This window comes from Bison bison, unplaced genomic scaffold, assembly GCF_000754665.1.
Source record: "Bison bison bison isolate TAMUID 2011002044 unplaced genomic scaffold, Bison_UMD1.0 scf7180017864353, whole genome shotgun sequence".
NCBI classification, from domain to species: Eukaryota; Metazoa; Chordata; class Mammalia; order Artiodactyla; family Bovidae; genus Bison; species Bison bison.
The window spans coordinates 1,057,270-1,082,964 of record NW_011494925.1 but is presented as its reverse complement, the minus strand read 5'-3'; the positions used below and the strand labels follow the sequence as shown (position 1 = coordinate 1,082,964).

General features: G+C 36.4%; 1 pseudogene across 1 annotated transcript; it reads right to left on the bottom strand.

The window, feature by feature from the left end:
* Positions 1 to 7,618: 7,618 nt before the first annotated feature.
* LOC104999539 lies at positions 7,619 to 7,979 on the bottom strand (annotated as a pseudogene). Its single transcript, XR_826611.1, has one exon. The product of XR_826611.1 is annotated as a eukaryotic translation initiation factor 3 subunit K pseudogene (transcript).
* Positions 7,980 to 25,695: the final 17,716 nt, after the last annotated feature.

The window sequence follows — 25,695 nt, the reverse complement described above, 5'->3', positions numbered from 1 at the left end:
AGAGTAAACACACACACACATATACGCCACACTCAGTTGTGTCCTACTCTCTGTGGCCGCACGGACTGTAGCCCACCAGGCTCCTCTGTCCATGGCATTCTCTAGGCAAAAATACAGGAGTGGGCTGCCATGCCCTCCTCCAGGGGATCTTCCCGATCCACGGATCAAACCCACAGGAAGCTTCTTTACCACTAGGAAGCCTATATATATACACACATATATGTGTGTATACACATATACAATCCTACATGGTTTATTACACTCTGCCAGTCTCCAGTCTTCAGGAAAATACATGAACAAAAGACAGTATCAGAAAAAGGTGAAATTTGAATTACTGTGAGTCTGAGCACAAAAAAATCATTCTCTGATTTTTTGTCCCCCAAAGAGAGGTGGATAAAAAAGACAAACCGCAGCACCAGAAGCAGTAAGAACAGCAGTGATAATCATATTAGCTTTTAGATGATAAAAGTTATAATTTTTGTATACACACATCTATATGTGACAGTGGACATTTTAGAGATGATTTGATGTATTTTTAACGTTATAAATACATTGGATTTCATTTTAAAAACACAATATTTTTGAAAAAATGTCCATGACTCAATTTTATTTGTATATTCATATGCTAACCATACATTGTTGCTTTGAGTTTTTGTTTGTTTGTTTGTTTCAGACTATTTCCTTTTTTAGGACATAAATTGGATATTTAGGCCTTTAACACAAATTTCAAAATTAAAAAAGGCTTTAAATCTTCTAGTCTCTGCTTCTCACACCACCTCCCCCAGTCAGTTTTCATGTCATCTTTCTTACAAAACAACTTTTTCGTTTCCTGTAAAAAGTATCAAACTGTGAGTCATGCTTTTTAATCTTGGATTTTCAAAAAGTACTTAACTTCCTGTCGCTTCAATCCCAACCATGACTTTTCAGTGAAAACACTCTGGCTATAATGTCCAGGACACAAAACAAAATCTCAAAATTATCAAAAAAAAAAAAGTATCGAAAATATCTAAAAAAGTAAATTATTTTCAGAGCATAACCTACCCATTAATTGTATAATATTATATAGTAAAATATTTAAAACTTGAAGGAATAATTGTATCACAGAAAGAGGGGACACACAGTCTGAATTTTTTCATAGAAGGATATCTAAGTAGAAACAATGGATAGCAAGGCAATGACATTAAGCCACTTTTAAGAAATATTTTACACATTTATATTTTTTTTAGAATATGACACAAAAATTGTTTGGTGGCAAATCACGTATACATTATTGTTTAAGCTTAGGAGATGGCTTCCCTTGAGTGTAAGTGTTTATTAACGGTTACTGGGGAAACTAGTTTAAATTCTCATCATCTATATAGTTTCAAACAATAAATCCTGTAGTTGAAATTCTATTAGTACCATATTCATATCTTGACTTAAACAGGGCTTTTATTTCTTCTGAGTTGATTTCAAGATTTCTCATTGCTCCCTAGTATGGATGATATAATTTAAAAACTGGTTTTTTAACCAGGTCATACACACTCTGATTACTTCTAGATTTAGCAATTTAGTGTTTCAAGGTATCTCTCTATATGTGTACTAATCTAATCCCATACCACTGGCAAAATCTGGGGTTTTCATTTCCCACATTTTTTTTTCTTACCAATGGTCCATGCCTGCTACATTGTTAAACAATTCAATCATTTTCTATAAAGTTTTAAATAGACAAGAATAACTAAGCCACACTTGGAAAGAGAATAAAGGCATTGCATGGCAAGTTTGGAATACTTTTGACAAGAAGAAAATGCTGGGTCTCTTGATCCCCAATTTATACATTCCACAAAATCTGGAATTGTTTCTCAATGTTAAAATAGGAAAAAGGATCTTCTGCAAGTTCAACTGGGCATCCGTTTGTATGCTGAACATACAAATTTCCAAGTGTGTTTCTGCCTCTGATATGTGGATGACAGTATGCTGGTAGATTAAAATTTAAAAAAAAATACAGAACAAAGCATTCAATCTTTTGAAATATTTGTGTACATGTTTTTGATTTATGCTCCTTTCAACGTGCTTTTCTCCTGTGACTAAATACATCAATAATAGAGTATACTCTTGAGACAAAGCTCACAATACAGGTACAGAGATTACCTAGCATTAAAGAAATGCTACAGAGGAGAAAATAAATGGTTTTTCTATTGTGTGGGAAAACAGGCTCCTGAATGCATGGACAAAAATCAATCCAATTCCACAATCCTATTTAATTCATTAAAAAAAAAAATGTATGCTACACATGTAGAGAGGAAACAGACCTCCTTCTAAGATGTGGTCTTAACTCAATGATAAATGTAATGTCCTGGTCTCTGTGGGTTGCAATAACTTTGGTTAATTTGTTGGCATTATTTTATTCAATAGTACTTAACATTTGCTGCCCTGAACGCGATCATGATAAATCAATATTATTGATGATTTCTATCTTTAACAGTGTCCAGTAATGTTTGTTGACAGGACCTTGTCAACAACACAGCTTTCATTTTATTAAAGGTTCTTTGTTAGGGAAAGTCTTAGGTCTAGTGCAGTAACAGCTGGTTCTGTTAGTCCCACTACTAAAATCTAAGCAAGTATTTTCAGTAAATTCTCTCCCTTCTCAGAATGAGCACGTGAATAGTGTTCATCACCTTCAAATTTGGAAGTATTAATATAGTCTCATAAATAAAAATTGTGATGCACACTAAGAGAATGAGAACAGTGGATAAATCTGTCTCTGACTTTCTGTAACATGTTGGAAACTGAAGAGCATCATAACCTGTCATTTGACAATTTTCATTCCGAATACCCAAACTGAAAGGAGATGTTCACAATAAGCTGAGACTCTGTTCCTGTACAATTAATGATATTTTAAGTCTGAGGACAGAAATCAACAATGCTTGTCTATAAGGGATCAAGGTGAACTCAGTCTTGATGTCTATACGTGTTGTATGTTTCATGACCAAAAGGATAAGCTACTGAAAGAGGAAAAGTAACTTTATACCGCTTTTGTATTATAAGAACCAACATCTGTATGATACAAAGAAGCACAGCAAATGTCTTTACTTAAAAAGGAAATGGCTTTTGAGAACATGGAAAAATTTAACGCTTGAACTTTTGGACAATTTATCACTCCCTTCCATTTATGCTTCTCTACTTATTCAAATAAAAATAGTAGTAAGGCTGTGCTTTAAAAAAAGGCTTTACAAATAGTAGTCTTCCAACTGGATGCCAAAGAATAAAGAATTCCTTTCTTCTGATTAAACCAATAAAAATAAGGATGCAATACATACCATACTTACTGAGGAAATTGTTAAAGCATAAAGGATGAAAGAAAGCTGAAGTGGACTGATTGTCATTTATATATTATAAATGTATATTATATGCATATGTATACATACATAACCATAACTGTAGTTTGACTATTTCTTCACATAAAAATATCAAAAATGTGCTTATATGCTAAATATAGAATTTGCTTCAAAATTTGAAATAATTTAGGCTATAAAATTCTATAAAAGCATAAAATAAATATTATTATAATAAAATTAATGTAAGTTATACAAGGTCTTTACATGAAAAACTGCTAAACATTGCTGAGAGATGTTAAAGATCATTTAAATATAGAGATGTACTATAAAGATTTTGAAAAGCTCAAAATTTTGTAAACGTCAATTAATTCAAATTTAATCTATAAAATCAGTGCAATTCCAATCAAAACACTGGGATATTTTTTTACAAAATGACAAGTCAATTTTATATGTTATGTAGCAAAGCAAAAATTCTATAGTAGTCAACTGTCTTGGAGAAAAGCTAAGCAGAATTACTTAACTTGATTTTTTATTGTTGGTAAAAACAGATAATGTTAAATTTACCATCTAAAATTAAGTATCTCCACATTGTTGGGCAACAAACCTCAAACTGTTATTATGCAAAAGAAAACTGTATCTACTGACAAATAATTCTCCCTTTTCACTCTTTTCCCGCCCCTTGCACACCATTCTACTTTTGTTCCCAAGTTTGACTATTTTTTATATCACATAAAGTAGAAACACTATTGTTTTAAAATGTTCACCTTATTTAGTCACGGAATTTCTGACCTCAGAAAGCAATTGAGTGCTTTGATAATATTTTCCTTTTTAACAAATGTTCAAAATTCTTATATTTTAACAAAATAATGAAACCTAAATTAGATATAATTATATACTTTATATATAAAGATAAATTATATAGATATAAAATGATATGAAATTGCATAAATTATCAACCAGGAAATAGATCTCAAGAAATAGTTTCTTTTCTGAATGTCTAATTTTAATGTCTGTTAAAAGATCAAGTAGTTTTAACTGTTTTTTAATAAGTGAGAAGGCCGTTCTTTTTTCTTTTTGCAATTTTCCCCTTTAGGCCATATCTTTGATCCTAAAAATTTCAATTTTGGCTTATTTTTCCTGCATTAAAGCCAAACTAGGTTAGTTTTTGCTTCTCAGATGGTGCAGTGGTAAAGAATTTGCTGCCAATGCAGAAGCCACTGGGGACATGGGTTCAATCCCTGGGTTGAGAGGATCCCCTGGAGGAAATGGCAACCCACTCCAGTATTCTTGCCTGGAGAATTCCATGGACAGAGGAGTCTGGCAGGCTACAGTCCAAAGGGTCACAAAGAGTCAGACACATTAGCTTTTATATTCACAGAGAAGCTAAACAGAGTTTAGCCAAAACAGAGTGATTCCAGTTTTTGACCCAGAGAATAATCTGATGCCTGGCCTTTGTCTACCCAACAGTGACCATACTGAGAACATCCATCTTTCCTTGGAAATGTAAAGATGCCTTAGATAGCAGAGCAACAAAGCAGCAGTGGTCAACACAACATTTTTGATCTCTGTCTTCTTGTAGACTTGCAATGAAGCACAGACAGACATGCTAGTTTTTGTCCCATACGGATTTCAGTACATTACCTTCAATATCAAATAGCTCAAGTATGAAATGAAACATTAATTTTTGTTTATACCTGTATGGAAGAAATACTAGGATTCATTTTATTGTCTCTAATATAGAATTCTATAAATTTAGTAGATTTAGTCAGACTATGGGGACTAATTTATATTTAGATTAGATAAAATATTTTCTCTAAAGAAGAGATGGGTAATAATTGTACCCAATGCATAATGTTGTAGTAATCAAATGAATTAATGCCTAGAAAGCACATAATCCACTGTCTGAACATATAGTAAAAATTCAATAAATATAGCTGGAAAATGTGGTATAATTTGTCTTCCTGCTATTAATGGAAAATAACAAGGAAAATGTAATCTAGAAGAAATGACAAAACTCTAAAAATTGCAAGATAGTTTGAGGACAATCTAGAAGTAAATAAACAATCCTGAAATGAAGTATGCTGAGAAAGATCTTTTTGCCAATATTTCATGATTTTTTTTTCTTTTCATAAATAAAGGCCATTGGTATACTAGTTGAACAATGAACCCCTCAAGAACTTTAAGACAGTCATAAGGTTGAAGGGATAGTTTTGATGTCTACTATTGTCATCACATGAAAATTGTTCAAGAGGGAGGGGATATTTGTATGTGTATAGCCGATTCATGTTATACAGAAGAAACTACTACATTGCAAATTATCTACATTTCAGTTAAAAAATGAAAAGAAAATAGTTCAAAGAAGAGAAGAAATCAGTTCCTGTTTCCTGGGTAAATACATTAAGCCCCACAGAACTCAGCAGTAGCTCTAGGAGAGGGATGTGAAAAGATCCTCTTCTAGTCAGGCCAACTGGCACTTCTGCTGTTAGATCTGTGGACTGTCTCCTGGGACCCTCTAGTGAAAGAGAAGGTCACTCAGTCGTGTCCGACTCTTTGCCACCCCATGGACGATACAGTCCATGGAATTCTCCAGGCCAGAATACTGGAGTGCGTAGCCTTTCCTTTCTCCAGGGGATCTTCCCAACCCAGGAATCGAACCAGGGTCTCCCGCATTGCAGGTGGATTCTTTACCAACTGAGCTATCAGCGAAGCCGTTTTGGGGTTTAAGATGCTTTAAATACATTGTTACCCATAAACACACACATAAATATGCACACATTAATATATTGACACATTAACCCCATATAATGTAAATATATTAGCATATGATTATATAATTGTGTTATCATATAATTAAATTTCTAGCTAATTATACTATGTCTGCATGCTTAGTTGCTCAGTAGTTTCCAACTCTTTGTGACCCTTTAAACTGTAGCCTGCCAGGCTCCTCTGTTCCTGGGATATTTCAAGCAAGAATACTGGAGTGGATTGCCATTATCCTCCTCCAGGGGATCTTCCCAACATATTATGTGTCAGTGCTACCTAAATCTATATGGATATGCAATTATAGATGTACATTCAAATTCCTTAAAGAGGAAAATTTGAGGCCTTAATTCTATATTTAAGTGTTTCATTTGAACATATGAAATACCTATAAAAATAAACTATAAATGTAAGTAATCTGTTGGGATAATGAATTCTCTCCATTAGAAAATAAGGAAAGTGATATCTGATCTTTATTTTTCTTTTAATTTTTCCTTTAAAGGATGTAGCAAATATTACATGTTGTCAGGTCTTCTGGTGATGGGATGAAAAATAGTTTATTGCCAGCTTCTTGGGCATTATTATCTCCCAAACTTCTTAATATGAGAAGAGAATAGCACATGGAGAACAGAAATATTGACTAATGGGATTAGCCAATATAATCTTCAGATAGACTAATTACTTGACATGCTTAAGTAAGATTTACATAGTAAACATCCGCCATGGTTTTCATTTGTGACTTCACTTCGACGTGCTTATCTGCTGTTTTTATCATTCAGTTCAGTTCAGTTCAGTCCCTCAGTCATGTCCGACTCTTTGCGACCCCATGAATCGCAGCACGCCAGGCCTCCCTGTCCATCACCAACTCCCGGAGTTCACTCAGACTCACATCTATCAAGTCAGTGATACCATCCAGCCATCTCATCCTCTGTCATCCCCTTCTCCTCCTGCCCCCAATCCCTCCCAGCATCAGAGTCTTTTCCAATGAGTCAGCTCTTTGCATGAGGTGGCCAAAGTACTGGAGTTTCAGGTTCAGCATCATTCCTTCCAAAGAAATCCCAGTGCTGATCTCCTTCAGAATGGACTGGTTGGATCTCCTTGCAGTCCAAGGGACTCTCAAGAGTCTTCTCCAACACCACAGTTCAAAAGCATCAATTCTTCAGCACTCAGCCTTCTTCACAGTCCAACTCTCACATCCATACATGACCACAGGAAAAACCATAGCCTTGACTAGACGAACCTTTGTTGGCAAAGTAATGTCTCTGCTTTTGAATATGCTATCTAGGTTGGTCATAACTTTCCTTCCAAGGAGTAAGCGTCTTTTAATTTCATGGCTGCAGTCACCATCTGCAGTGATTTTGGAGCCCAGAAAAATAAAGTCTGACACTGTTTCCACTGTTTCCCCATCTATTTCCCATGAAGTGATGGGACCGGATGCCATGATCTTCGTTTTCTGAATGTTGAGCTTTAAGCCAACTTTTTCACTCTCCACTTACACTTTCATCAAGAGGCCTTTTATTTTTTTTTTTTTTAAGTTTTATCTGCCGGATGGGCCGTTCTTCTTGGTGGGCCTGGTCGATCATGCACTTGCACAGCGTGAAGTCGGTGTGGGGCAGGTTGGTGAGGGCCTTCAGCAGGATCTGGGCGGTGACCGTGGTCTGGAAGAAGGCCGGGTTGAACTGGTACAGTTTCAGGACAGCCAGGTTGGCTTCCAGATCATAGGCATTTTCTTGGCCTGTGTCTCCACATAGCGCTCCAGGGTGGCCAGGTTCTCAGGGTTGTACCTGTCGATCCCCTTGAGCAACTTGCCCACGTTCACTCTCATCTGCTCAAACATCGCCATGACTGCTGCTGCCTCCCACACCAGGTTTAGAGCCGAAGACCCTGCCGGCAAAGCGTCCTCGAGGAGCGGAAGAGGAAGAGTTGGTCCAAGAGGCTTTTTAGATCCTCTTCACTTTCTGCCATAAGGGTGGTGTCATCTGCATATCTGAGGTGATTGATATTTCTCCTGGCAATCTTGATTCCAGCTTGTGTTTCTTCCAGTCCAGCGTTTCTCATGATGTACTCTGCATAGAAGTTAAATAAGCAGGGTGACAATATATAGCCTTGACGTACTCCTTTTCCTATTTGGAACCAGTCTGTTGTTCCATGTCCAGTTCTAACTGTTGCTTCCTGACCTGCATACAGATTTCTCAGGAGGCAGGTCAGGTGGTCTGGTATTCCCATCTCTTGCAGAATTTTCCACATTTTCTTGTGATCCACACAGTCAAAGGCTTTGGTATAGTCAATAAAGCAGAAATAGATGTTTTTCTGGAACTCTCTTGCTTTTTCCATGATCCAACGGATGTTGACAATTTGATCTCTGGTTCCTCTGCCTTTTCTAAAACCAGCTTAAAGATCAGGAAGTTCACAGTTCACATATTGCTGAAGCCTGGCTTGGAGAATTTTGAGCATTACTTTACTAGCGTGTGAGATGAGTGCAATTGTGTGGTAGTTTGAGCTTTCTTTGGCATTGCCTTTCTTTGGGATTGGAATGAAAACTGACCTTTTCCAGTCCTGTGGCCACTGCTGAGTTTTCCAAATTTGCTGGCAGATTGAGTGTAGCACTTTCACAGCATCATCTTTCAGGATTTGAAATGGCTCAACTGGAATTCCATCACCTCCACTAGCTTTGTTCGTAGTGATGCTTTCTAAGGCCCACTTGACTTCACATTCCAGGATGTCTGGCTCTAGGTGAGTGATCACACCATCGTGATTATCTGGGTCGTGAAGATCTTTTTTGTACAGTTCTTCTGTGTATTCTTGCCACCTCTTCTTAATATCATCATTAGAGATATTTTAAGATAAGTATTACTGCCCAGTAGATAATAAAATAAAATTTATAAAAGAGAACTCAGAGGTACTAGTATACCAACAATATTTATATTTGAAGTTGAAACTAAAAGTTGCTCAGTCGTGTTCGACTCTGTGACCCCATGGACTAAACAATCCATGGAATTCTCTAGGCTAGAATACTGGAATTGGTATTCTTCAGGGGATCTTCCCAACCCAGGGATCGAACCCAGGTCTCCCTCACTGCAGGCGGATTCTTTACCAACTGAGCCACAAGGGAAGCCTTGTGGTTTGAGGTTAAAACACATTAAAAGAGTAGAGTATCACTTAGTTGACTTGTATTGATGGTTCCTTTACTCAGAAGTGATGGGTAGGAAAATAAAAAGCAGAGTGAGTTTGAACATTTCGGAACAGTTTGAGGAAAGCTTTGGCAAATTAGGGATATCTTATATACTTTATAACAAATAACAGGACAAGAGGAACGAATAACAGAGAATATATGTAGCAGTGAAGGATCAGGGAAAGAGAAAAAGAATGAAGGGTTAGAGAAGACAAGATAATCCTAATAGGAAGTAAACATGGCTTTTCATTTAAGTAGAGAATTTGCAACAGTGTGAAGTATAAATACTTGTTTCTCTACCATATTTCTCAGCATAACTATTACAATAGTTATGAACAAAGATAAAGTTTCTCATCTTACATAGCCTGCGTGTAATCTTGAAAGTATATATTCTCAGAGGTCTCTATCTTCAGTCACAATTTAATCTGAGAAATATTCAGTCATTGGTAATGTTATTACGACATTCACAGTCATCTGTTCATGTTGCAAACATACTAGGTCTAATATACTAAGCGCACAGACTTTTACTTTCTTTTTCATTATCTTTACTATGAGTTTTACGTTTTCACCCTGCGTGTTTTCTGTAGACACATGCGTAAGTGCAAATATATGAACAAACACCTGTTTTCTACCTCGTACAATAACTAGAATGGTGAGCTATAACATGAAATCATTACTTGATTACTACTATGTACAATTGAAAAATGATAATATTTACCAAGGCAAATAGCATTAAATGTATTTCTTAAAAATATGTTTTACTATTCTGATTCTTAGAACTGATTTCTTCCTAATCCTTTGTAACAGAGAAGGACTATAATTTCCATTAAGTGGCTTTATGTCATTTAACAGTATGCCAAGCAAAGCATTTTTCTGCCCATGACTTCATTTCATCTACAACTATCCTCTAAGGAACATAGTGTAGACAGAATGGAAGATCGATTGGGCTTCTTTACCAAAATTATAGACAATATACCAAGTACATGATGTAATCAAAGTAAAATCTGCTGCCCAGAACTTTTGGAAATAATGTCATGGTGACTTAAAAAAAAAAAAAGCCAACTCAGAATGTACTGTTTAAGTAGCCAATGGCAGATCTAAGCATCATAACCATCCAAAGACATACAGAGAAAACAGAAGAGACTCTAAGGAAGCAAGCACAGTAGGACATGACTTACTTGAGATCTACTATGTGAAATAATAAAGACCAGAACTGAGATTGTACCGGCTCTTGAGGAGACCAGCCAGCCACTTGGTGGGAAGTGGATGATATTTTTTTTTACCTAAAAAGGGGACAGTGATATTTCCTGATAAAGATATAGCCACCTTTGTGAGACCTGTGTGACCGATTTGCTCACAGAACTTTCGGTAGTGCCGTTATCCAGGGGCCAACAGAGCTTCAGATTCACCAACATGGGGTCGTGCATATTTCTCAGACCCAAAGGCCTCAGAGTAATCATGTGACCACAGATCCTTTGGTTCCACCAACATCGTGCATCCAGACGCTGTCAACCTAATGATGCTGCAGAACGGCCTCTCAAAAGAGGACACCAAACACACAGTCATTCATCAGTTTCTAGATAATTGAATAGTAAAAGTATGAAGGAGTAAACTGCACATTTTCTGGTTTTGTGGAGGCCCAGGGCAGACCACCCCAAGATGTGCCTCAATGTCATATTGATTACTGTGAATTAAAGTTGCAGAAGAGAGGGCCAAAGTAAGAGAGAGACTTTGACACTCTCATCTCCCTGGAAGCAGGAAATAAGTGAAAGTGTCCTCCCTGCCCTGGAAGGTGCCCTGGCAGGTGTCACTGTCTGTAAGAGCATTTCTTTAAGGTTGAAATATTTACCAATCATGTTCATGTCCTGTAATTTGTGTCTTGGATTAGATCTCTTTCTCTGTATGAAACAGGGAGGGGTTCAGTTATTTTCAGGTTTGGGTTGATTGATGCTGTTATCTAAGTGGGTTCACTTTCTTTTACATGAAGATTGTGGAGCGACTCCCTGAAATCACCACAGAACCCCGGGAACCTGAATGAGAACAACAGTTTGTCCACATTTACATGGTCTTGAGCTTCTATGCTGGATGTTCACTGGATTTCATCTCAGTTACATCTGATGGTCTCTGTTCTTCCTTTCTGTGCCAACTCCCAGTTTTCTACAGTTATCTTTCATTGACTGTCTTTGAGACCATGTCTTCCAGCATCTATTAAGGGAATGCCAATATCCATACAGAACGTATCCATTCTAACAATGAGGTATTGAATATGCGTAATGTCAACTTCCCAATCCGTATCTCCCTTAATGATTGTAGCCTCGGTGTAGTTCTGCTGATGCTTAGAATCATGTATGATTCCTTTAAGATGTTCATCCAAAACCTGTTCTCTCTTTAGAAATGAGAGGTTCAAACCAGTCACTCTATTAAGCATGTACTTGTAAAATTAATAGGCTATGCCAGACACTTTTGTAAGTGCTTCATATACACTAGTGAATAAAACAAAGTTCTCTATTCTTATGGAACTTACCTTCCTTCTAGCAAGAAAAGGCAGATAACTAGGGTGAGAAAAGATAAATCATTCAATTACAAATTATCTTAGAATATGAAAAGTATTGTAGGGGAGAGAAAAATCAAACTTGATGAAGTTTGAGAGAGCTAAGATTTCCAAGTTTTTGTAATCCAGATACAATAATCAAACAGACGTTTTCAGGCAACCTACTTTGACAAGTGATGTAAGGAACAGCGATGGGACGGTTAAGACAGGAAAGAAGGGAACCCAACCCACTGCCAGGAACTCTCTGATAGTCATGTGGAGGATGTCGCAGCATTATCTGCCCAAGGGATCAATTTATGCAATGCTTAGACACCAGATCCCGTCACACACTGGGAAGGGAAGGTTAGTAAGATGTACTGTCCTACACTGAGGCAGGTTCTGCTGGCATCTCATGATGAAGTGGAAAACAAGCACTGGAGTGAATGTGATGGATTCACGGTGCAGTCAGCATACAGTTGCACAGAGCTGGTTGCCACAGCAACAGCTGAAGAAAAAGAAAGGGACGAGAAAAGCTGAGGCCATGCCCGACACACAGAGGCTTTCACTGGGTAAGAGGGATAGTAAAATGAATATATGGAAGAAGAACATTGTAACCAGAGACAACAGGCTATGCACATATTTCAACATTTTTGAGCAGCTGCAAGAGTCTAGTGAGGCTGGACTTGTGTGAACGAGGGCATGATTTGCAGAGTCTGAGAGCAGAAGATTACTGAGGGCTCTGCTAGGCTCTGTTAGTAACAATCTAGACTTTTATTTTATGTGACATAAGAAAACACTGAAGGCTTTTTTTCAGATAAAACATAACATGGCTTTGATGCAATTTTTTAAAATTAAACTTGTATTTTGAAATAAGATTCACATGTGGGTTGTTAGTAATAATACAGAGATCCTGTCTACCCTCTGCCTGAAGTGAAGTGAAGTGAAGTCACTCAGTCGTGTCCAACTCTTTGCAACCCCATGGACTGTAGCCTACCAGGCTCCTCTGTTCATGGGATTTTCCAGGCAATAGTCCTGGAGTGGATTGCCATTTCCTTCTCCAGGGTATCTTCCCAACCCAGGGATCGAACCCGGGTCTCCCGCATTGTAGACGGACACTTTACCGTCTGAGCCACCAAATGATTACCCTCTGCCTAGTTCGTCAATTATTAGCATTCTGTAAAACTTTAAGAAAACATCACAATCAGGAGAGTGTCCAAGAAATCCACTTTTCCTATTCATATTTCTCTAGTTTAATTATAGTCATTTATGTGTATGCCTATCTGTGCATTTAGTCCCATACAGTTTTATGACATGTTCAAGGTCTGTGTTACCAGAACCACAGTACAATAGAGAACATTCTATCAAAACAAGGATTCCTTACACGGCCCTTTTATAACCAGAACAATCTTCCTTACCCTACACCTGTCTCTCTCCCTAACCCACCGTAACAACCAACTAATCTGTTCTATATTCCCTTAATTTGGTCATTTAAAAAATGTTGTAAAAGTGGAATCACATGGTCTGTAAACTTTTAAGATGGCTAATTGCACTGAGCATCATTTTCTTGAGGTCCATCCAAGTTGCTGCACGAATACACTCTTTTATTAATGAGTGGTATTCCATACTCTGGCTGTATCCAGTTGGTTTAACCATCTACCGGTTAGAGGATATTTAGGTTGTTTCCAGCTTGGATCTATTATGAATATGCTGCTATTCACATTCATTTACAGATTTCAGCATAAACATGAATTTTCATTTCTCTGGGATCAAGGCCCAAGAATGCAACTGTTTAGACATATGGTTAAATGTATCTTTATTTTGTAAGAAGTTGCCAAACTGCTTCCAAAAGAGGCTCTACCATTTTATATTCCTATTGTCAATGTACGAGGGAAACAGTTTTTCAGCAGCATATCATGTTACCTGTGTTTTAATTTTAACCATCATGATAGGTGTGTTGTAATAGGTCATTGTTTTTTTGTTTTTTTTTAAAGGTTATTGAGATATAATTCACAGACCATAAAATTTCTTCAAGTGTACAATTCAATGGCTTTTAGCACATTCACAGAGTTGCACAAAAAGAACCGCGCTCTGATTTGAGAGGATTTTAATCACTCTCCAAAATAACTTCCTATCCATCAGCAGTCATTCTGGTGGGTCCATTGAAAGCAGACACTCTAGAACAGCATTGAAACATGTATATTCTCATATGTGAAACAGATCACCAGTCCAGGTTCGATGCACGAGACAGGATGCTCAGGGCCTGCTCAGGGCCAGTGCACTGGGATGACCCTGAGGGACGGGATGGGGAGGGAGGTGGGAGAGGGGTTCAGGATGGGGAACACATGTACACCCATGGCAAAAACTACAATATTGTAAAGTAATTAGTCTCCAATTAAAATAAATAAATTAAAAAAAAAAAAAGAAAGTAGACACTGTAGCTGGTCCTTACAAGGGGCCTTCCCTATTCAGGGTTTGGTCCCTGGCAGGATCCCGTTTACTGGTGAAGAGCAGCCCCCTGGTGTCTCTCAACACAGAGGGCTTCTTAGGCTCAGTGGAGGAGAGTATTTGTCAACAAGCTGCCATATGCTCCCTTCCCTTTGATCCTGGGGAGACATGAAAACTGCATAACGTGTAGTATTTTTAGACTGCCTACTTCTGCTAGATTGGCAGTCCAGAAAATGCTAGCTTTGATATCACCACCACTGTTGGGGATTGGATGGTAAGACACCTTGCAGTAATAAATTCTTCCAATGCTGGAGTCCCTAACTAGGCTACCTTTCTCTTTCAACTTTTCATTTTTAATCTTTAGATGCTTCCTGCATCCTCTCCATGGTTCATAAACTGTACTAGTGGGGAGAAGGGAGAAAGGCAAGTCTATCCCATATTCTCTGTACCTTTAACTTACTTTTAAAAATGATCACTGTGACCTCTATTTTAAGTTAATGCTTGGGTACACAGTTAGAAGTTGCAGAAGTCATGTGCAATGGCACAAATAAAGGTAATTAATAATAGTGGCTTGAATGCTCCTGGGAGCAGACATAGCTATATGTGATAGAGGTACATGATCTGATCATAAATAGCTCTTGAAATTAGAGTCAGAAAGGTTGTCCACATGGTTGGATCTGCGGATTATGGAAGAAATAAGGAATCAAGTCTATTTCCCCCCTAAGCAGATAAAAGGTTAGAGTTGCCATTACCTGATAATCTAAGTTCATAGGGCATTAGAATAAAAGGTGTATCTGGAATTCAACTGTGTGCATATTAGTAATGAGATGGATATTAGACATGCAAATGGAAATATCAAGAAGGAAATGGAGATGAGCCCAAAGAATATGAAGGAGATCTGCTGCTGCTGCTAAGTCACTTCAGTCGTGTCTGACTCTGTGCAACCCCATAGACGGCAGCCCACGAGGCTCCCCATCTCTGGGATTCTCCAGGCAAGAACACTGGAGTGAGTTGAAGGAGATCTAGGCTGGTGATATACATTTAGTAATTATTATCTTGCAAATGGTGTTTAAATCCATGATACTGGATAGAATTACCGCAGAGCCAAAGGGTAGATGTTGAGCAGATGCCATGCTGCTACCTCCATCATCTTCTTCCCTCTGAATTCCCAGGCCAGCTTTCTCTGAAAGCAACATAATTTTTCCCAAGTGACTTCCTCTCCAAATCTAGTCTTTCATATTCATGGAAAATTCACACAATTCTCATTTCATAGCTTTAATTTCACTGACCTAAAAGACATAATTAGCTCTCAAAAGGCAAATTAATTATCCTGTAAGTGATGGAAATGTCTCTCAGAAATTTACTTGAAACTTTGAAAAACATCTCCTTAATTTTACATTATTTTCAGCATTAACAGAAGGCTTATATTTTAACCTAGACTTCAGGATTCAAGTATGCTTTATTCATTGTCTTCAGTGAAGGTTATAAGAGTTAAATAAAATTAAATGTGATTATCATTTCTCCATTATATAGTAACAACTCAGACTTAAGAAAAATTAGTACTTTTTTGAGGTTGTATGTTTCTTAGAAACAAAGTCATAACAGGTATATCTAAAATTTCTACTGTATCATGCAGTTCAGGAGAATCAATTGGTTCTGAGAAGCACTTTACTGCTATCAGCATACTCTGCTCCTGAGTAAAAACACGCTTAGGTGGTTGGAGAATACATGTCAGACAAAGATTAAGTCAGTGCTGTACTAATGCTTTCTATTCTCCTGAGCACCAGCGAAAGCTGGGAGCTCTTTGCCTATGGCTCCTACCTTCCACGTGCTCACAGAGTAAGGATGAATATTAAGACAATTAACTAGGAACGTTTGTATATGCAAGCTGTTCAAACAATATTGATGCATTTGAGGCTTAAATAAAGATTATTTTTGTAAAGCTAAAGTGCACTGACTTAAACTGTGGATATTCCAGTCTCTTGTTCTAGCATAATTATTGGGACTCACTATATTATTGCATCATGTAGTCAATGTGAATGCAATTTTACTTTTAAACACTTAACTATTCATTTCATTCACCACCAACATCATTGAAACACAATGGATGAAAATAAAAGCATATCAACTGGAAATACCTCTCATTTAAAACAAACTTAAACATAGATGCCTATCTCCTCTCTTTGTGAGTACATTAGTAAGATGTTTCAGAAAGGAATGTTCGAGTTCACAAGGCAAAGGCAACCGAAATGAAAGATGAAAATATTTTGGCAAAAGGATAATTAGATAATGAGTTAAAACTGAATAGTTAGTGTTCACCAAAAGGGATGCCAGTAATGAACATTTTCTCAGCCAAAGCCTAGGAATGTGTAAAAAACTGATGGAACTGGTTGCAAGAATAAAGGAAGAGAGGAAGGCAGGAAAGATGGATGAATGGATGGAAAGAAGGAAAGATGGATGGATGGAAGGAAGGAAAGGAGAGAAAAGAAGGAAGGAAAATTAAAAAAAAAAGATGAAAATATAATATTGTTTGAAAGTTTGTCTGGAGCACTTCAATTTCCTAGATCTCTGACTCCCTCCCACCCTTCAGTGCTTTCCCTAACACATGCACACAGTCAGACAGATAGACTACTTGTCTCATGCAAAGCCAGTGGGAAAGTTATTCCTTGCATGAATTGACCAAGTAGACTTTCAAGTTCGAAGCTGTAGGCTACAGTGATGGAGGCACTGTGTTGAAATGGAGAGTAATGAAAATTCCTGCTTGGGTGCTGAGAATCCCAGACCCACATCCCTGCACAGAGATGAGCCAAGAGACTGGGGATGCCTCTGGAGGAACAGGCTGCATGATATGACCATTGAGGTTTCTGTAGCAAAATGTCAATGGCCCCCAGAGTGAATCCTCTATCCCCAGGTCTTCCCCATGCAGGCAAAGCTTCCAGCCAGCGTTTAGCAACTCTTTCCTAAGTCAGAATGGCCCAGCATTTGAGATGATTTCTAACATGAACAGGCACACATTATGTCAAACAACAGGAAAAAAAATATGTGGACAAAATATGGGAAGAGAAGAAACATTACAAAAATTACTGTAATCTGATAGATACGACAATATCTTGAACCGAAGGAAAGGATGCTCTTAAAAACAAATGAAAAAATGGTAGTCTGTGACATGATGGATGTATTAATTAGCCTGCCTTGGTAGACATTTCACAGGATTAAATCACCACATTGTACATTCAAAGTGTACAATTCGATTGGTCGATTGTGCCTCAATGAAACTGGTGAAAAAAAAAGAAGAGTAAGACAATGTTATAAAAATACAGTCTTGGGGGAAAAGACATGGGAAACAGGACTTGGCTCTTTGGAAATTAGAAACGTGAAAACAAATGAAAATACTGTAATACAGCTGGACTGTTGCTATGTTATAAAGATTAGAGAGAATCACACCACTAACAGCAGAGAGAGCTAGAGAGACCAGCTATCCTTGAACAGATTAAGGAGGTATCATGAAGAGTCATTTGTGGGTCAGTTTTAAAGAACAGAAAGCAGTTTTCTAGGAAGGAAAATGGTAATGGATATTTTGATGACTGTTCAAAGACATAACAACTTTACATGGAATATAATCTATAAAATTACTGAGTAAATTGTACACCTGAGGATCTTCTGATCTATGAACACAGCATCTCTTTCCACTTATGTATGTCTTCTTCAATGTATTTCATCATTGTCTTACAGCTTTGAGAGTATAGATTTTTCATGTCCTTGGTTAAGTTCATTCCTATTTTATTGTCCCTAATACCTGTGTACAATTTTTATTTGAACAATATTATGTATGTTTCTTGAAAGAAAATGGTTATTTTTAAAGCCAGTGTCAATATCAGGATGCTTTATCCAAATATCTTTTATTTTAGTACAATTTTTCTCTTTAATATCATTAATTGGATAGCCAGAGATGGTGTGAAAAGTGATTTGGATAAAGACTTTACATATTAACAATTCAGTTATGTTAGTGAAGTTTTTTATGAGTGCCACTTCATTAAAAAATACCCTTTAAAGTATTATAAAATTAATCAGTTTTAAATGAATGTATTGGTACAATTTTGCCTCCTATAATGGTATATACTGTTCTATTTTACTCAGAAATATTACATAGATACTGCCTAAAATAGTGAATGATATAAAGAGAATAAGTACATAAGTATGATTCTCTGACTAGACTTTTGCTTCCTAATATAAAAGCCTTAATTAACAGTCTTTAAAGATTACTGTAGGGATAGTACTTTTTGAAATATTTCTTTAAATGACTTTGATTTATAGATACTGGTTGGGAGCTGAAATAGGCCTAACCGAGGAGCAGCAATTCACTTGAGCATCTGGCCATCTAATTCTATTCTAGTTTTAGGACTTTTAATTCCACTCTAGTAATACAAATGGGAATTTGGATGAACTGCCATGCTGTAAGATTTTCTATATCTGGACAGAGAAATGTATAGATCTCTGACAATAAGAACAGTTCACTGTCAGAGATATAAAATCTTCTATAGAATTTGTTTTATCAGATTAACTTCTACTGTATCAAAGAAAATATGACCTAGCCATACCAGGGATGTACTAATATCTCCCATACCTGAAGACAAATGTGATCCAAGGGCATGGTTTCCACTACATTACTCCTTTCTGAAATGCACTTTCAGAATCTTCTATCTTATTCAGAAACAAAACGTTGCTGACAGATTATTTCATATACATGATACTTGGGAAACAAAACTGCATGCAGAATTTTATTTTCTACTTCTTCAGTTTTATTTTATGTAAATAATCCAAAGGAAAATGAACAAATACCATAAAACATATTTGAAGGAGCCCTGAAATGGCAGAAGGTTTAGGATTTAATCTAGTCATAAAACTTGTTAATTGCAGTCTTATTTAAAGAAAGAACTTTTTTGAAATATCTTTTATATGCTAGCCACTATGCTCATAGATTGTATACCTGAAGGTACACATTCTTGTGATCATATGTTATTTTGATGTGACCTCACATTGCAGAGGAATAAATGTGTTAGTAAAACAACTTGGCACTTAATCTGAAAAAATATAACTATTTTTCCAGGTTTTACCTTGCAGACATCATTCAGAGAAGTTCTGCAAAACCACAAGCAGATTTTAAATATATGTAAAAAGCTTCTCAAAAAGCAAAATATAAATACTTTTGGTATTTATAGTAAAGTAACAAACAATGGCAACAAAAACCACAAGAGGGAATGTATCCAAAATTTAAATGTAAAAGACAGGATGGATTTTACTATGAGTTAACAAGCTACTTTCTATGTTCATGAAGCTTATTCAATTAAGTCAAAATAACCTAATTTTGTAGGCAGTACCTCCCTTGGGCACTTGGGCAAGAGGACCCCCCTGCCTTGAGATCCATGCACTGAAGAATCCCACATATTACAAACACATGAACACAAAAAGGATGCAAGATCACATGAGCACGTCTCTCCTCAGAATCAGGCTAGATTTCAATTCAAAAAGGGTCTTAGACAGGATTACAATGCATTCACCCATGGTAACAGGGAGAAGGCAGAATGATGGGTGAATATGTGGATGGGTTAAGAGGTGTGGCAGTTAAAAACCTGTGCAGGTTGATTCTGATTGTTTCAACTTTTTTTCTCCCAAATTAAATAATGATTAGTAAATTTGAAGTAACAACTAATGGAATATTGATCGTTCTTTTGAGAGGTTTCTTAACAAGTTAACTAAAATGTGCTTCAAATCATGTTTTATTAGGACAATCACTTAAGAATACAGAAGAAAAACTTGCATTGGTTTCTAGAAAAGGCAGAACCAGAGGATACAATGCCAGACTGATAGAGACTTGCCAAAACAATATGACGAGGGGAGAACCTCCATTGTGACACAACTTCCAACCGGCACTTCCCAGGTGATGCTCAGCCTTGTCTGTTACCCATTTGTATAAAGAGAATTAAGCTTCATGTAAAAGGTGAATGCTAAAGAGGTGATAGAAACCACAAGTAAGCAGGCCTAAATTGGTTCAACAAAGTTACCAAACTAGTAGTGCTCTAATGGATGGCATTGTGGAAGAAGAGAGACTCCAAAGAGTATATTATAATAATACCCCCAAACAGAGACCATCACCACTGCTATCACTAGGAAGTAGGAGAAGGGAGAGGGGGGAGGGGGAAAGGGAGGAGCGGAGGGGGAGGGGGGAGGGGGAGGGGAGGAGGGATGAAAGCAGGGAGGATAAAGGAAGATGTGGAAACAACCTGGATCACTGAACGACTGTAAGAAGCAAAGCTCACTTTTCAAACTATAACATCCAACTGGCACTGTCATTTGAGAGAAGGACCCATTTATTTTATGCTTGAGTAGTCCTGCTGTGTGAGACTGTAAGTCACTATGACAATACAGGAATTAACATCCAATCAATAGTCATTTTTCTCCAGGGACTGCATTAAAATCTTCCTATGCTTTATCTCATCCCATTCTCATTGCAGTGTTTGCATTCGGTGCTGCTGTAACACCCATGTTGCAGATGGGCATTAGAGAACTGGAATATTCTTCCAAACATCGCATGGTGGAGGACGCTGGTTTAGAACAGGTAACTAATCAAGACCAGGCAGCACTATGGTAGCACTAGGGGCTACCCAGCCCTAGCCTGGTGCTGCTGTAACTTACAGAGAGAAACTAGGAGAAGTGAAAAAAACATCACTGGAGTTATTGAAGCATAAATTAAAGAAGACATACATATTTACAAAATTAGGTGAATAAAATGCTGAAAACAAACTGTCAACTTTATATCCTGCCTGGGACCAGAGCTTGCAGTGATTGCAGCTGTCTACCCAGATAGGTAACACAAATAACCATAAGCCTAATCATTAACAAAATTCACCCACCTGATAAAATTTTCTAATGCCTAAAGAGAACAAGAGCTGTCTAGAATATATCAATACAATTGGAAATAATGGAAATGAAGCTGACTCTTTTAGAGAATAATTATGCTAATTTTGTTGAACACAATAGGCTCTATTAGCAAATATTTTCATAGTAATGTTATCATTTACCTTCTCTGCAATGTTTGTCTTATTATAGTGAAGTATAAAATAGTTGGATATATGGATTGAATTTAAAGATCAGCAATTATATGTCTGACCTAAAAAATTACAGGTTATACACTATTCAAGGTATATTTTAATTCAGATAAAAAACAATATATTTGAGATGCCTCTAAAACCATTGATTTCTCACATACAATCTTACTGCTCCAAAGAAGAATGTCTTTAATGAATGACATTCCTAATTATTAATATTCATAGATATATTACATATATAACAATTTATATTAAATCAAATGAATGTTTCTAGTTCCTTAATTGAATGACACTAATGGCAAAATGTAAAATAATAAAGTAAGTGCCTTAGAGAAAGAACAGTACCAGTGATACTGAAAATATCAGGTGGATTCATTTTCATTTACAGGATACTTCTCAAATCTATCTTCTCATATATGAATAAAATAGAACTTTTGCTGACTATGGAAATAAATTATTTTATATTAAATAAAATTTCATTAGTAAATACAATTTTCTGTATCAAATTTGCAGGTCTCATAATGTTTCAGTGTATAATGTAAACAAGATTACCACCAAAAGAAATACTCTAAACCTTTAAATTAGTGTGAAATTAAATGTTGAATCAAGTATATAACATTTAAGAGTCAAATACAAAGTCCTCCCTGTCTCCTTGTTCACAATTTGTTCTAAGATTCTGAAATATCACACACGCTACTGCACAGTCTTGATAAACTTACACGTCCCAGGAGAATTGGGCCTCCCATCAGAGCTGATTATTTCAAGAATGGACTGAGAGCCACGTGGAGCAAACCAGAGGCTAAACTAAAGGTTGCAGACACCAATTTGATTAGTTGGTGGTGAGCACTGGACCTGAAATGTCATCGGGACTTTGGGCCGGTTTTGGCCATTTCCACGGCAATACACTTTGGCCACTGCACCCCTGCCAATATTGCAAGCATGCGAGACACTTACAAAATAATCAGACTCAAACATGTAAGCAGAGAAGTAACCGTCAGAGAGTCACTGCCTGGAAACTCATCAGATCCTTTACCCACTTCTCACCATCACTGCCCTTTAGGCCCAGGCAGTAAGGGTGGGTTTCTGTTATTTACAACTAACCTCATGCAATGTAAGAAATTACTACTTAAAGACAACAAAATTCCCAAATCCAGAAATTAATTTGATAGCTATGAACAAAATCTGTAAGATTCAGATTTTGCATTTTGTGAGATAGCATTTAAAAATTTAGAGTAGTTCTAAGTTAAGCTATTAGAATCATAGAGTAATTGAACACACACAGATAATAAAAACATTCTCTATCTCCAGAAGATTAAGTAAGTCAAGCATACAATTTATAAACTATACAAGAATGGCAAACATATATCTATTTTATATCTACAAAATAAGTATATTAGAAAATAGACAAAAAATTATTGATAGTGTAAGAAACATAAAGCCCAATAAAATACATAAAATGTATAAGAAGAAACTATATAAAACTAACAATAACATGGACAATGTAGCCCTACATATAATCTCTATGAATCATTTAAAAAACAGAGTATACATAATTTTCAAGAACATATACATTTTTTCCACAATCGGCCTTATGTTGGCTTATAAAGCCAGCCTCAATAAATTAAAAAGTGTTGATACCATTCAATGTATGCTCTCTTGCCATTGGTAAGAAAAGAGAGAAATGAATTTAAAAGCAGGGGATCGGAACAAGAATTGCCAACATTTTGGAAATGAAGTTATTTCCAAATAACCAACAGAAGATTATAAAAAAGAAATCACAGATAAAATTAGAAAATATTTTAATCCAAATGTTAATGAAAATATCTTAAAATGCATTTCATGAAGCTAGGGGAATTTATAGCCTTAACATGAGAAAGTTTTAAAAGCAATGATTATGAATTTCATTTCAGAAAGCACAAAAAATGAACAGGAAAGCAACGTCCAAACAATAAAGCAAAAGAAATCAATAAAAGTAAAATCATAAAACAGAGAACAGAAATGAAGCAAGAATAATTTCTGTATTATTAATGAACTTGAAAAACACAACTAGTACTGTTCAAATATAAAATAGAAAACCAAGAGCACTCAGCTAGCTCAGCTGGAAAAGCATGAGACTCCTGAAACAAAGAAAATCCCAAAAAAAGGCACATCACTACAGACCACTAACCAAATTATAACCAACTTTGAATTATCAAGCTTGAAAGTGAAAACAAAATGAATAAATGCCTTAATAAACATAACTTATACCCTGACAAATGAATAAATAGAATTCTAAATAATATTTTATCATCTGTTCATGAAATTATATTGATTATTGAAACTTCTCCTACAAGTGAAAAGTTCAAGGCCAAACAGCTTCATTAGCAAATTCTACTAAATATGTTTAAGAGAAACAACACCAATACTACACAAATATTTGAAGAGGATAGAAAAAGAGGAAAACATTTTCCATCTCATTCTGCGTCACAATTTTAACCTTAATATCAAATCCTGACAAGAAAAAACAACCCAGGTGAACCCTTGTTATAAATGCAGATGGCAAAATCTTGACCCAAATATTAGCAAAGCAAGTCCAGTAATACAGAAAATCAAATTCCATCATGAGAAATTAGAGCATAATGCAGGAATATTAAAAGTTCTAACATTTGGGAATCAACTGCAGAATTTACCACATTAATGCAAAAAAAAAAAGAAAAAAAAACAATCACCTTACTTTAGGAGAAGTACTCTGGTTAGTAGTCACTGCAAGAACTTTTCTAATAATAGGGATCTAAAAATGAAAAAGAATCACTAAGTCAATGATTGTATATAATGAGGGATTATTTAAATCATTTTCCTTAGAGGAAAAAAACAGTGCACAGTATCATTATTTCTAGTTAGCATTTTATTGGATATCTTGGCCAATGAAATAATGTAAGAAAAAATAAACAGAAGAACAAATGTAGGAAACAAATAAAATATATCTTTGCAATATCATGATTAAGGATATAGAAAATTGAAAAAAAATTATAGAATAGTTTAATATTAGTAATTAGTGAGCTAAAAAGGTCTTGATATATTATATCTGAATTATAATTGAACTGCCCAAAGACAGAATTTTTATGAAAATCTCATGGTAGTCACAAAGAAAAAGTCTATAGCAGGTTAACAAGAGAGAGAAAGACAAAAAAATCAAATATATCACCAGAAAATGATCAAATCTGCTATGGACTGAATGTTTACATCTCCAAATCTTATGCTGCAACCTCATGCCCCATATGAGACTATTCAGGAGTGAGGTCTTGAGAAGTGCAGAGACTGTATGAATGGAGCCCTCATGAATGGGTGTAGTGATTTTATCAATAACCCTGCTACTGCTAAGTCGCTTAGACGGCAGCCCACCAGGCTCCCTCGTCCCTGGGATTCTCCAGGCAAGAACACTGGAGTGGGTTGCCATTTCCTTCTCCAATGCATGAAAGTTGAAAGTGAAAGTGAAGTCACTCAGTCGTGTCCAACTCTTAGCGACCCCATGGACTGCAGCCCACCAGGCTCCTCGATCCATGGCATTTTCCAGGCAAGAGTACTGGAGTGGGGTGCCATTGCCTTCTCCGTCAATAACCCTAGAGGGCTCTTAGAGCAAGCTGCCATGTGCAGCTACAGCTAGAAGGTGTTGTCTGTAAATCAGAAGGTGGACTGTCACCAGACCTTGAATTTGGCAGTGCTGTGGATATCCCAGCCTCAAAAAATGTGAAAAATAAATGCTTGCTTTTTATCAGCCATCCAGATTATGGTATTTTTTTTATAGTGGCCTTAATAGATTAAGACAAAGTCAAAAAGGAAGACAGGAAAGAGAAATAAACAAACAACAAAATAAACAAACAAAAAACTGACAGAAATAAATGAACAGAATAGCAATAGCAACCTCTCACTTGTAATAATTACTGTAAATATACTGAAGTAAATTTACCAACCAAAAGGTATAGAGTGAAAAACAAAATGAAGATCTACCTCCATGTGGTCTAAAGAGACTTATTTTAGACTTAGGAACTTGCAGGGACTGAAAGTGAAGGGATTTAAAAACAAATCCCATGTGATAGTAAACAGAAGGGAGAACAAGTAACCACACCTATGTCAGACAAAATAGACTCAGTCAAAACCTGTCACAAGATACAAAACGGACATTACATAATGTTAAAAAGGCCAATTAATAAGACACAACAGTTATAAATATATATACACCCAACATAAGAGCACCTGGATATATAAAACAAGCACTGATGTAAGTGAAGGGAAAAACAGACATCAATACAGTAATTGTAGAAGACTTCAATATCCCCAAATTCAATAATGATCATCCAGACAGAAATCGATAAAGCAGCAGCTGAC